This window comes from Hylobates moloch, unplaced genomic scaffold (genome assembly GCF_009828535.3).
Source record: "Hylobates moloch isolate HMO894 unplaced genomic scaffold, HMol_V3 SCAFFOLD_17, whole genome shotgun sequence".
Lineage (NCBI taxonomy): Eukaryota > Metazoa > Chordata > Mammalia > Primates > Hylobatidae > Hylobates > Hylobates moloch.
Genome location: NW_026652292.1, coordinates 12,068,078 through 12,081,638, shown reverse-complemented (window position 1 = coordinate 12,081,638; position 13,561 = coordinate 12,068,078). Strand labels below are relative to the sequence as shown.

Genomic DNA, 13,561 nt, shown 5'->3' with positions numbered 1-13,561 from the left:
TTGTGTTTTTAGTAGAGATGGGGTTTCACCATGTTGGCCAGGCTGGTCTCCAACTCCTGACCTCAGGTAATCCACCCACTCCAGCCTCCCAAAGTGCTGGGATTACAGGCATGAGCCACCACGCCTAGTCTTATCTCTGTAATTTCAATAATCATCTCTGTATTTAAGCAGGAAGAAGGGTTCAGGAGGAAGTACCTTGCCAGCTTCTTTTCCCCTTTCCTATCAAAAGCATTATCTCACATCAAATATCATGAGTAAAAACTGTATTACGTGGCCACCTTTAGCTGCAAGGGAGGTTGGGAAAAACAATACTTGAGTTTTTCACTTTAGTATTGGGAGCTAAGTAGCATGAAATGTGTTGTTTAAGGCTTTAGAACAAGATCGTCTACACACTGAGTTTCTCCAACTTTTGTTATCTGCCTAATAATTCCTTCCATGCTTCACAAAACATTCAGACTTCTAGTTTTAGTTACATAAAATTTACCTGAATTTTACATAATTTTAAATAATAAGAATACTAATTAAAAAAAATCATGTTCTGGGCCGGGCACAGTGGCTCACACCTGTAATCCCAGCACTTTGGGAGGCCGAGGTGGGTGGATCATGAGGTCAGGAGTTCGAGACTAGCCTGGCCAACATGGTGAAAACCCATCTCTACTAAAAATACAAAAATTAGCTGGGAGTGGTGGCAGGTGTCCGTAATCCCAGCTACTCAGGAGGCTGAGGCAAGAGAATCGCTTGAAACTGGAAGGTGGAGGTTGCAGTGAGCTGAGATTGTGCCACTGCACTCCAGCCTGGGCAACAAGAGCAAAATCTGTCTCAAAAAAAGAACAACAAAAAAATCATGTTCTGACACATTCTTATATGTTTTTCATGAGGATGTATGTGTGTGTATATATATACACACACAGTCAAAATATAGTCAAATTACATAGATTGTGTTGCACCTTAATTTGATTTCTTTCCTTTTCTTGTTATTTCTTCTACTGGATGTTCTTAACTTATGCTATTTAGTCTTCATCTTCACATAGAGCTAGATTTTCAGATAGCATGGGCTTGAGATAATGAAAACTTTGCTTGGTGAAGACTACTTTCAAATTTCTATTAGACATTACTATGGCAAAGAGTAATCAGGATTTAAGGTTAGTTTGTTAAAGATTTCATGGAGGTATTGACCAGTGAATATTTAGTAAATTCTTGCCTAACATTTGGTTAACAATGAGCTAAGGTTTTGTAGAGACAGTGATTCGAAGAAAAAGCTACCAAGTTACTGGAAGTGGTAGAAACTGTGAGTAGAACTGAGAATTCATAGAAGGCAGTAGAAGTTACAGAGGGCCACTGAACTTGACCATTCCTGGCCCAGCCCACTCCTGAATCCACCATATCAGTAGCCAACTCTTGAATCCACCATATCAGTAGCCCACATTTGCATCCACCATAACTACATGCTCCATGAGAGAAAGACTTATAAAGGGAAGACCTGCTGTATCCTTAGGCAACTGTCATCTCAGTTGTAGAAAGCTTCTGGAAGAGAACTTATTATGAAAGAAATAGGGACATCAGTGTTTTCTGGAAAACAGTCGATTCCCCACCCTCCACACTCCCAGAATTCAACCAAGTATCATCATAAAACAAAGCTAACTCTCACTTACTCAAGTAGACAGGGCTTAAAAGCCTTAAGCTTTGTAATTTTGCTATAAATGTAGGATGGAAGGGTAAATTTAAAAATTTAATTAAAATTAATGAGACATTCACAAAAGTGCTGCTTTGTTTTTCTTTAGTTGTCTCTTGAATTATAGTTAAATTTTAAAGTCATAATTAGTATAAAATATATGTAGCATTCAACTTAGAACTGAGGAAAGTATTTGAGATTTGCTGATTGTAATCAGGACATTCAAGCAAGAGAAAGCAATATAGATTCAAATTTTGGATTTGTTTGAGAAGCCTGGCTAATTTGGAGAATTTTGTGAATAATTATATTATGAAAGTTATAATCATGATACATAATCTAAAGTCAAGGATAATCATCCTTTATTACAGAAATATCAAACATGAGCTGAGTGATTTTAATGCTAACTGCTTTTCTTCCTTAGCATTTAACCTTGCATAAACACTTTTACAAATTCATTTAAAAGTTTTCTCTGGAATTGAGGTACTCCCAGTAAAGAGTACAATTTGCACCCTGTTGTATTTTACAACTAGGCTAGCTGCTCAGATATTTCTTCTCAAGGTTGAAGGTATGATAGAATTCTGGAAGAGACACTACATATATACATATATATATATGTAGTGTTTACAATGAAACATAATACATCTTATAAATAAATATATAGTATATGTTTATAATTAATATATATGTTGGTTTAAATTATAATTATATATGTTGTTTTTTCTTTATTTCTTCTAAAAAGGATACATATGCAGAATGTGCAGGTTTGTTACATAGGTATACATGTGACATGGTGGTTTGCTACACCTATTGGCCCATTCTCTAAGTTCCCTCCCCTCACCCCCCAACAGGACCTGGTGTGTGTTGTTCCCCTTTCTGTGTCCATGTGTTGTCAATGTTCAGTGCTTACTTAAGAGTGAGAACATGTGGTGTTTGGTTTTTTGTTCCTGTGTTAGTTTGCTGAGAATGATGGCTTCCAGCTTCATCCATGTGCCTGCAAAGGACATGATCTCATTCCTTCTTAGGACTGCATAGTACTCCATAGTGTATATTTACTATGTTTTCTTTATCCAGTCTATCATTGATGGGCATTTGGGTTGGTTCCATGTCTTTGATCTTGTAAACAGTGCTTCAATAAAACAGGTGTGCATGTGTCTTTACAGTAGAATACTTTATATTCTTTTGAGTATATATCCAGTAATGAGATTACTGGGTCAAATGGTATTTCGGGTTCTAGATCCTTGAGGAACCACCATACAGTCTTCCACAATTGCTGAACTAATTTACATTTCCACCAACAGTGTAAAAGTGTTGCTATTTCTCCACAGCCTCACCAGCATCTATTGTTTCCTGACTTTTTGATAATCGCCTTTCTGACTGGCATGAGATGGTATCTCATTGTGGTTTTGATTTGCATTTCTCTGATGATTAGTGATGGTGAGCTTTTTTTTCATATGTTTGTTGGCTGCATAAATGTCTTCTTTTGGGAGTGTCTGCTTATATTCTCTGCCCACTTTTTGATGGGGCTGCTTTTATCTTCTTGTAAATTTGTTTAAGTTCCTCATAAATTCTGGACATTAGTAGGCCTTTGTCAGATGAGTAGATTGCAAAAATTATCTCCTATTCTGTAGGTTGCCTGTTCACTCTGATGATAGTTTCTTTTGCTGTGCAGAAGCTCTTTAGTTTAATTAGATCTCATTAGTCAATTTTGGCTTTTGTTGTAATTGCTTTTGGTGTTTTTGTCATGAAGTCTTTGCCCATTCCTATGTCCTGAATGGTATTGCCTAGGTTTTCTTCTACAGTTTTTATGGTTTTCTGTTTTACATTTAAGTCTTTAGTCCATCTTGATTTAATTTTTATATAAGGTATAAGGAAGATGTCCAGTTTTAACTCATTTTATGAAGCCAGCATCATCTTGATACAAAACAAGGAAGAGACACAACAAAAAAGAAAATTTCAGGCCAATATCCCTGATGAACATCAATGCAAAAATCCTTAATAAAATACTGTGAAATTGAGAACAGCAGCACATCAAAAAACTTATCCAGCACAATCAAGTTGGCTTCATCCCTTGGATGCAAGGCTGGTACAACATATGCAAATCAATAAACGTAATTCATCACATAAACAGAAACAAAGACAAAAACTCATGATTGTCTCAATAGATGCAGCAAAGGCCTTTGATAAAATTAAACATCCTTTCATGTTAAAAACTCTCAATAAACTAGGTATTGATGAAACATATCTCAAAATAATAAGAGCTATTTATGACAAACCCAGAGCCAATATCATATTGAATGGGAAAAAGCTAGAGCCCTCAGAAGTAATGCCACATATCTACAACTATCTGATCTTTGACAAACCTGACAAAAACAAGCAATGGGGAAAGGATTCCCTATTTAATAAATGGTGCCGGGAAAACTGGCTAGCCATATGTAGAAAGCTGAAACTGGATCCCTTCCTTACACCTCATACAAAAATTAATTCAAGATGGATTAAAGACTTAAATGTTAGACCTAAAACCATAAAAACCCTAGAAGAAAACCTAGGCAATACCATTCAGGACATAGGCATGGACAAGGATGTCATGTCTAAAACACCAAAAGCAATGGCAACAAAAGCCAAAATTGACAAATGGGATCTCATTAAACTAAAGAGCTTCTGCACAGCAAAAGAAACTACCATCAGAGTGAACAGGCAACCTACAAAATGGGAGAAAATTTTCGCAACCTACTCATCTGACAAAGGGCTAATATCCAGAATCTACAATGAACTCAAACAAATTTACAAGAAAAAAACAACCCCATCAAAAAGTGGGCAAAGGAAATGAACAGACACTTCTCAAAAGAAGACATTTGTGCAGCCAAAAAACACATGAAAAAGTGCTCATCATCACTGGCCATCAGAGAAATGCAAATCAAAACCACAATGAGATACCATCTCACACCAGTTAGAATGGCCATCATTCAAAAGTCAGGAAACAACAGGTGCTGGAGAGGATGTAGAGAAATAGCAGCACTTCTACACTGTTGGTGGGACTGTAAACTAGTTCAACCATTGTGGAAGTCAGTGTGGCGATTCCTCGGGGATCTAGAACTAGAAATACCATTTGACCTAGCCATCCCATTACTGGGTATATACCCAAAGGACTGTAAATCATGCTTCTATAAAGACACATGCACACGTATGTTTATTGTGGCACTATTCACAATAGCAAAGACTTGGAACCAACCCAAATGTCCAACAAGGATAGACTGGATTAAGAAAATGTGGCACATATACACCATGGAATACTATGCGGCCATAAAAAATGATGAGTTCATGTCCTTTGTAGGGACATGGATGAAACTGGAAACCATCATTCTCAGTAAACTATTGCAAGGACAAAAAACCAAACACCGCATTTTCTCACTCATAGGTGGGAATTGAACAATGAGAACACATGGACACAGGAAGGGGAACATCACACACTGGGGACTGTTGTGGGGTGGGGGAGGGGGGAGGGGGAGAGCATTAGGAGATATACCTAATGCTAAATGACGAGTTAATGGGTGCAGCACACCAACATGGCACATGGATACATATGTAGCAAACCTGCACATTGTGCACATGTACCCTAAAACTTAAAGTATAATAATAATAAAAAAAGAAAAAAAAAGAAAATGGATTTTCCACAAACATGGAAATTGGCAATTTCCCCTTAGGATTGATTATATGTGAGGGAAGTAATCTATCTGAATAATGTTGAGAAATAAAAGATATTCCTGTTTAAAAAAAAAAGACAAATGTAAGAATTCTCTGAATTTTTCTTGCTACTTTTCTGTAAATTTGAAACTATTTTAAAATAAAAATGTTGGAATACAAAAAAAAAGAAATGAAAGCATTCCCTTTGAAAACCAGTACAAGACAAGGATCACTACTCCTATTCAACATAGTATTGGAAGTTCTGGCCAGGGCAATCAGGCAAGAGAAAGAAATAAAGGGTATTCAGATAGGGAGAGAGGAAGTAAAGTTGTCTCTGTTTGCAGATGGCAATATTTTATATTTAGGAAACGCCATCATCTCTGCCCCAAAACTTCTTCAACTGATAAGCAACTGCAGCAAAGTCTCAGGATATGAAATCAGTGCGCAAAAATCACAAGCATTCCTTTACACCAGTAATAGGCAAGCAGAGAGCTAAATCATGAATGAACTCCCATTCACAATCTCTACAAAGAGAATAAAATACCTGGAAATACAGGTAACAAGACATGTGAAGGACCTCTTCAAGGAGAACTACAAACCACTGCTCAAGGAAATAAGAGAGGACACAAACAAATGGAAGAACATCCCATCCTCATGCATAGGAAGAATCAATATGAAAATGGCCATACTGCCCAAAGTAATTTATAGATTCGATACTATTCCCATCCAACTACCATTGACATTCTTCACAGAATTAGAAAAAACCTATTTTAAATTTCATGTGGAATCAAATAAGACCCTGTATAGACAAGACAATCCTAAACAAAAAGAACAAACCTGGAGGCATCATGCTACCTGGCTTCAAACTATACTACAAGGGAACAATAAGCAAAACAGCATGGTACTGGTACCAAAACAGACATATAGACCAATGGAGCAGGACACAGACCTCAGAAATAACCCTATACATCTACAACCATCTGATCTTCAGCAAACCTGACAAAAACAAGCAATGGGGAAAGGATCTCCTATTCTTTGTAAATGGTAATGGTGCTGGGAAAACTGACTAGCCACATATGTTAGTTTTAATTATAAACATATGGTGGATACTCATGAACTCTTCATTTATCCCAAGAACTAAAATATGATCAATGTTTGAATCAAGTATTGATTATTCTGTCCAGAGAAGACCCAATCTATTAAATAAATTCCAGTAAGATTCAGTAAAACAAAAGAACACTGACTTTAAAAAGAATACTATTAGCATTAACAGAAAATAAAATCACATGCTCATCATTACCATTTTAAGGGCTAAATGCACCATTTTAGGTATGTAATAAAGATGCATATTTTCTGTAGAAATATTGATTTTTGTCCTTGATAATTCACACTTCATTATTTGAAACCTGTATAATCTGCACTCTACTGCACTAATAACTGCCTGTGAAGTTGAGGTATAACAATTAGGCAGTAAGCAAATAAAATATAGAACAATTCATTATTATCAGTCCCTGGACAAGAATATCTCAGACTTAAACTTGCATGAGAACCTTTTAGTAATAGTTTGTGTGTGTGTGGTTTCAGAGTTTATATATTTTCATCTGTGGGGTAAAGTGTAAGATTCATTTTCTATTTAACTTTTGGTCAAGTTGTATTCTTTCCTTTTAAACAAATCAATTCTTCCTTAGATGTAGTATACTGATTTTCTGGCTCACCTATTGTCAGTGACCTATATTTCAGATGGTTGGTATCTTAAACCATTTGAAAACTGCCAAACATTTATTGATAGAGACAAAACAAATTATCTATCTATCTATCTATCTACATATATATAAATATTTAAAAATAATTTCTTTTTGCTTAGGAGGCATTATTTTCTGATTGCCCCCGTCGTGTTCTTTTCTTAGCCTATTTACTTCAAGTTCTGGTATTGATTTCAGTCTTCATGAGCTGCTTACCCATATACCTATGTGATCATCTTTGTTGGTTATTGCATCCCATAGCTCTCTGTGAATTTCTTTCTAGAAATGTTTCTGATGGATACCGATAACAGATGTATGACAACACAAATGGCTTCAAATTTGAAATCAATTCCTCTCAACATTTTTTTGGTTTATTTTCTGTACTACCCATTTCTATATCTCATTTAATATAATTCATTTTATATCTTCCTCACTATCCCAATTAATCATAAACTTAGAGGTCATGTGCTTAGTTCTGTGTCACCTAAATTGTCTATACAGTGACAGATGTTTGAACACAAGTTGACACAAATGGATTGAATAAATTAAGGTATTCTTTCCATATAATGAGACTGGTTAAAACGAAGATTTAGTGTTCTGCACTTTGGTGCCTGTCTATGCTCAATATTCTATTCATTGTGGTCAATAAGTAGACAGCTATTGACTCAAATTGGGAAATTTTACTGTGATATGGTTTTATAAGTAAGCAGTCATGTATGTCTTCATATGTCTTATAATTTTGAGAAGATCTTTCCTCCAGTATTTTTTACTTGCTTATTGAGATGGTTAATACTGAGTGTCAACTTGATTGGATTGAAGGATGCAAAGTATTAATCCTGGGTGTTTCTGTGAGGGTGTTGCCAAAGGAGATTAACATTTGAGTCAATGGGCTGGGGAAGGCAGACACACCCTTGATCTGGTGGGCACAATCAAATCAGCTGCTAGTGAGTATAAAACAGGCAGAAAACCATGAAAAGGTGAGATTGGCCCACTCTCCCAGCCTACATTTTTCTCCTATGCTGGATGCTTCTTGCTCTAGAACATCAGACTCCACGTTCTTCAGTTTTGAGACTCAGGCTGGCTGTCCTTGCAGACAGCCTATTGTGGGACCTTATGATCATATAAATTAATACTTAATAAACTCCCCTTTATAGATAGATAGATATTTATAGGTCTATCTTTCTATCTATCTATCTATCTATCTATCTATCTATCTATCTATCTATCTATCATCTCCTATTAGTTCTGTACCTCTAGGGAACCCTGACTAATACAGATTTTGGTATCAGGAGTGGTTCTAAAGGAACAGAATATTAAAAATGGAGTTCTTTCATTGGTTTTAGGGTTTCTGGAGTTGGCTGCTTAATATGATTAGACCCAAAAATGCTAAGGATTCTATTTCTAATAATATGGAGAACACTGATAGTCCTAGGCACGAAGATTTTAGACAGTTATGCAAAATAAATGCATTTGATACTCCTGATTCACCCCTCATGAGGGGCAAGGAGTTTAGTGACTCTATACATAATACCTTTGATCATATGTGGAGAACCAAGGAACATAATGAAGCTGGTTGGTTGCTCCCAAGTTCACTGGAGAGAATGATGAAAGAAAATAATGCACTCAGGGATTCTGTCTCCCAGCTTCAAAAGCAGCTACTAAGCCTCAAATCTGCTATCATTGCCCTGAGTAAAAGTGTTACCTCCAGTCGAGAAAGAGCAGAAATCATGGAGAAACAGACTTAAGTTCTTATTATGTGAGTGGCTGACCTGCAATGAAAGGTGCATGCACAACCTCGCCAGGTGTCTACTGTTAAAGTGAGGACATTGATTGGAAAAGAATGGGACCCTGCTACTTGGAATGGGGACATCTGGGAGGACCCTGATGAGGCTGGGTACACTGAGTTTGTAAGCCCTGATGAACCTTTTTTGCCAGAAGGAACAGCTTCCCCATCCTCAGTAGTGGCAACATCCCCTCCTCCACCCATGCTGCCATTAACCTTTCTGCCTTTGTCTGAAGAGATAAACCCTGGTGCTGCCTAAGGCAACAGCGATGATCTCTTCTGAAGCAGTTGCCAGGCAAAATAATGTTGATTCTCCTCAGGAAGAGGAGAATCCCAACCCCCAACACCCCTGTTGGCTTTTAGACCTAAAACTAGACTAACGTTCTGGCAGGTCCGTAGAGGTGAAGTTGAGAGTGTGACCCATGAGGAGGTGGGCTACACTAGAAAAGAACTGCTTGACTTCTCTAATTTGTATAACCAGAAATCTGGAGAACAGGCATGGGAATGGATATTAAGGGTATGGGTTGATGGTGGAAGGAACATAGAGTTGGATCAGGCCGAATTTATTGATTTGGGCCCACTAAGTAGGGACTCTGCATTTAATGTTGCAGCTAGGGAAGTTAGAAAAAGTTCCAATAGCTTATTTGCTTGGTTATCTAAAATACGAATTAAAAGATGGCCCACTGTGAGCGAGCTGGAAATGCCTGATTTCCCTTGGTTTAATGTAGAGGAAGAGATCTAAGGGCTGAGGGAGATTGGGACGGTGAAGTGGATTAGTCACTTTAGACCTGCTCATCCCAGCTGGGAGGGTCCAGAAGATATATCCTTGACCAGTGCCTTGTGAAATAGATTTGTGAGGGCAGCACCTGCATCTCTGAAGAGCCCTGTAATTGCTCTTCTCTTTATGTCAGATCTAACAGTGGGAATCTCAGTCACGAAACTACAAAATTTAAATACAATGGGAATAATTGGATCCCGAGGTGGCAGGGGCAAAGTGGCAGCACTCAACCGTCAAAGGCAAGGTGGGCACAGCTACTACCATAATGGCCAGCAGAGGGAAAGCTGCAATCAGAATCGTCCGACTCACGTAGAGCTCTCGCACTGGCTGATTAATAACGGTGTTCCTAGAAGTGAAATTGATAGGAAGCCTGATGGATTCCTACTTAATTTATATAAGGAGAAAACCTCTAGGTCGAATGGACAAAAGATTAATTTGAATTATAAAAACAGAGAATCACAGCCCACAGCCCCTCAATTTATTTTCAGAGTAGAGCCAGTTTACAGACCCAGAATCCCTTGAACCCTGTTGTGTGCCAACCACGTTTTGCTTTGGGAATTAGGCAGTCAGTCTCGCAACTGCTTTTCTTGTCTATCTTGTTTTGTCAGCTGACTACTCACGGTCTAGTTTCTCTAGGAACTATTCTCAACTGAAGGAAAGTGCTTTGCCTGATCTTATGCCTCCTTCCTGGGGGCAGCCTGTAATCAATAACTTGGTGTAGGAGTAAAAAGACATGGCTGCCTTACCTCAGTTGAGGCAAGCCAAGGAATTTCCAGCTCCAGAGCTCTCCATAATATCCAGTTGAGGCCCCCACTGAAATTTCATCACAGTTCAATCTCTCTACATGCCCAATTCTACTCTCCTCACCTCTCCACCTGAGTAAACCACTTGTACAGAAATTTCAGAGACTCACTGTATCTGTTTTCCGGGAATCTTGTTTATTGACAGTTGGTGCCAACTTCTGTTGTCATAGTAGGCTGACTCTGAAATGAATTTTTCAAGCTGTATTACCCGGTTACTGTCTGGCAGTTAAAACATTATTACTTTTGGTAGAAGCCCTTATTGGCCATGGCAGGTGGCTGTGGTGTAGACATTCAGCTTTCACTGCTGGTGACCTGGGGTGAAATACCAATGGAAGCGAAAATGCTAATGTGCACTCTATATCAGGTGTTTGATGGGCTTGGAGGAGGTAGTAATTATATGGAATAGGATGGTTATTGCTGGGAATCATCAATGCATCGAGAAAAGGTCATCAAAAGCTGAAGGTAAATAACTCCAATATAAGACAACTCATGAAAAACAGGAGATGATGTTGTAGTACATAGACAGACTCTTTTTTTATGAGGTGGAGTTTCACTCTTGTTGCCCAGGCTGGAGTGCAATGGCACCATCTCAGCTCACCTCAACCTCCACTTCCCAGGTTCAAGTGTTTCTCCTGCCTCACCCTCCCAAGTAGCTGGGATTACAGGTATGTGCCACCATACCCGGTTAATTTTTTTGTATTTTTAGTAGAGACGGGGTTTCACCATGTTAGCCAGGATGGTCTCGATCTACTGACCTTGTAATCCGCCTGCCTTGGCCTCCCAAGGTGCTGGGATTACAGGCTTGAGCCACTGCACCCGGCCTAGAGAGACTCTTAATTCATACATCCAAAGGACAGCAAAAGATAAGGATACAGATCAGGTCTTGTTTATGACAGCAGAGAGCTCCAGAGAAAGTTGACTCCCCAACATTTGGCCATTTGGTATGCCAAGGTCAGGACACTGAATATGGAGGAGTAAGAATGTGAAGGAATGAGACCCTTATACTTGGAATAAGAACATCTGGATTGGTCCACTTAAAGCCTGGAGTCTCCAGATTTCCTTGAACTTTTTGGTCCTGCGTTAATAGCCCAGTCTTTCCTGTGATTGGCTAGAGGTCTTCCCTTTCACTGAGACATTTCAGGGGTTCCTGCTTTTCATAAGACACATATACCTCCCTCAGACTCTAATTACACCTCCTTTATTGATAAGCAAGGAAGGTACTGCACCTACAAAGAGAGGAAAGAAACTGTATCCCACATTGCTGCAGCACCCAAACAATATGTTCTAGCAGGAGCAGGAAAAGTACATTTGGGCCCAGATATTGAGAGTGTTGGATCAAGAGGGTTGAAGTATAAAGTTTGGTAAGGAAGAGCTATAAATAGGATTAGACATCTTGGTGGTAGGAGATACTGTGCTCCCTGATAGCAACTGAAATAGCAGGATCTTGAACTAGTAGAGGCCACATGGCAGCTCTTATCCATCAGTTGCAAGGAGGATGATTTCATTACAATGGTTTTCTCCTCCAAAACTCATGTGGAAATTTAATTGCTATGTATCACAGTATCACTCTGTACCCCATAAATATGTATAATTATTACATGTCAATTAAAAATAAAATTAAGAAAATAAATTTTATAACCAATTGATGGTACTGAAAGGTGAGACATTTAACAGGTATTTAGGTCAGAAGGGCTCTGGCCTCATTAATGGACTAATGCCATGATCATGAGAGTGTTTTTTTTTGTTCTTGTTTTTTTATGGGAGTAGTTTCACCACCTTTTACTCTCTCTCATCCTCTTTTTGCTCTTTGATCATGTGATGTATTTTGCCATGTTAAGACATAGGAAGAAGGGCCTTATCAGTTGCTGACATCTTGTTATTACTTCCCAGCCTCCAGAACTGTGAGCCAGTAGATTGATATTCATTGTAATGTACCCAGTCTGTGGTATCCTGTTATAGCAACACAAAATGGACTAAGACAGAGGGCAAAATAATCCTAATGGATAACTAGGTAAGAAAGGCAACTGGGAGTCCTGACCCAAAAAGAGCTCTGATGTACTTATGGACACCCAACAAGGGTGTTGTTCAATCTATAACCAAAAGGAACAAAGGTCAGATGATCAGGTTGCAGAGAGCAGGCACCTCAATGAAAATCATGGCCCTGGAACAGTTCCTGGATCTCAGATATGGAATGGAGGAAAGTTTGGGTAAAAATGAAGAAGATAATGATTTACCCACTTATCCCCAAAGGGACCTGCAGCCTTTTCCCAGATACTCTTATATAAGGGAAACTGTCTCTGTAGGTTCTAAAGGCAGCATATTCTGTACTTGAAAACTGCCTCTGTCAATTTATCAAGTGACAACACAGGCTGCTAGATTTGAATAAGTTACAAGAAACATAAAGATGCTCTAGCAGGTACAGGTAGCATTGCAAGAAGTCTTGCTACTTGATTAATACAATCCTGAACCCCTGTGATGGTAGAGGTAGCCATAGTGGAAAAAGATGTTGTGTGATTTATTCCAATTCCCAGAAGATGATCACAATGTATACATTTAGGTTGCAGGAACAAAGTGTGGCACTGGTGATAGAGAATTATATAGCCTGCCCCGAAACACATGCACACACACACCTGGGATAAGGTACTAGCAAGGGTAGAGGACACAAGTAAGCTGCATAAGCAAGGGACTGAGACCCACCTCATCCACCACATCACACTGTTCTCTCTACTGCAGCTCACGCCCATGGCCAAATGGAGGTTTCCTTATGAGCAGCTGATGAAAGAAGAAAAAAATGTCAAACTTGTTTAATGATGAATGTTCTGTAGATGTACAAAATAAAAATGACCTGCCATACTCTAGCTCCACTCAGAGTGGCCTTGAAAACAGCAGAGAGAGGAAATATTCCCATTGACCAAGTTTCAGGTAATCATGTCATTCATTTTGAGTGAAAAGAAAGATGGCCTGAAATAAGAATTTATTTCACATGGGGGCCAATAAGCATGGCTTGAATGGTTAGTAAGTGTCTGGGTATAAAAAATGTTGGAAATTAGGGACAAAGAGATCAATTGAGGAATCGACATCTGTGGCTAACATATAGAAGTG

General features: G+C 38.6%; 1 long non-coding RNA gene across 1 annotated transcript in view; it reads right to left on the bottom strand.

Moving 5' to 3' along the window:
• LOC131381609 (uncharacterized) overlaps window positions 1–13,231 on the bottom strand; it is a 33,267-nt gene extending 20,036 nt beyond the window's left edge. The window contains exon 1 of the long non-coding RNA XR_009210462.1: window positions 13,157–13,231. This is a non-coding gene — a long non-coding RNA (uncharacterized LOC131381609). The remainder of the gene's footprint in view (window positions 1–13,156) is intronic.
• Window positions 13,232–13,561: the final 330 nt, after the last annotated feature.